The sequence below is a fragment of the Aplysia californica genome, unplaced genomic scaffold (genome assembly GCF_000002075.1).
Source record: "Aplysia californica isolate F4 #8 unplaced genomic scaffold, AplCal3.0 scaffold00066, whole genome shotgun sequence".
Lineage (NCBI taxonomy): Eukaryota > Metazoa > Mollusca > Gastropoda > Aplysiida > Aplysiidae > Aplysia > Aplysia californica.
Genome location: NW_004797336.1, coordinates 1,322,088 through 1,323,106, shown reverse-complemented (window position 1 = coordinate 1,323,106; position 1,019 = coordinate 1,322,088).

The following is a 1,019-nucleotide window of genomic DNA, read 5'->3' as shown; positions in this document are numbered from 1 at the left end:
ATCTATCTATCTATCTATCTATCTATCTATCTATCTATCTATCTATCTATCTATCCGAGATTTTACCAACGGCGGCTTGGATAGCACGTATGACCCCTGACCAATTGAGCTTCCAACAAAATTGATTCACGGCAGTCACGTGTCCTCTTGTCACTTTTTGTCCAGCTGTAGGGGCGGTGCTAATCTCATCACAGACCCCGCCTCCTCCGATAGGGGTGTGTTTATTGATTTCACGAGAGCCTATTGCACGCAGATTTACAGTGTAGTGGCTCCCTCAATAGACGGAGAGTGAGGGAGGAGACCTGCTGTTGTTTCTGGGATAGAGGCTACTGTGTGGTTGCTTCGGGGCTGAGGAGAGAGGGAGGTGGAGAAACGGAGAGAGAAACAGAGACAGAGAGGAGGGAAGAGAAAAATACAGCGCGGTGGTGGGCGAAAAAAAGGAGTGAGGGAGAGAGATGAGGTGGAGAGAGGGAGAAAGAGAGAAAGGGTCAGTTTGAGATGTGGGGGAGAGAAATGAGGTAGAGAGGGGGTGCACAAAGAGAGAGGAAAGGAGGGACCCCTCTTAGAGAGGAGTGACGGGAGGGAGAAGAAAAAAAAAAGAAAGGGAGCAGAAAGAAAGGGAAGGGGGGGGGGAGAAAGGCAATACGAGTGGGGGAGAGAGAGACAGAGAGAGAGACAAAGAGAGAGAGAGGGAGAGAGAGAGAGAGAGGCTGAGAGAGAAAAAAAAGTCCAAGAGATAAAAGAGTTGGTGTGTGTATGGGTGTGTCTGTGTGTATATGTGTATGTGTGAGTGTATGTTTGTGGAACGTGTATGCGAGTGTTAGAGTACATGTGCTTATGTAATATGATATGATATATACATGAATATAATCTGTAAATGTAAGTATTCACGCATGAGTGTATATATGTGTGTTCTTTTGTGTGAGCTTTAAGGACCGCATACCATTTTATTCCTAGACTTCTTTCCCCCCTTGTTTGTCCGTCTATCTGTCTGTGTCTCTCGCCATGGTATATATATA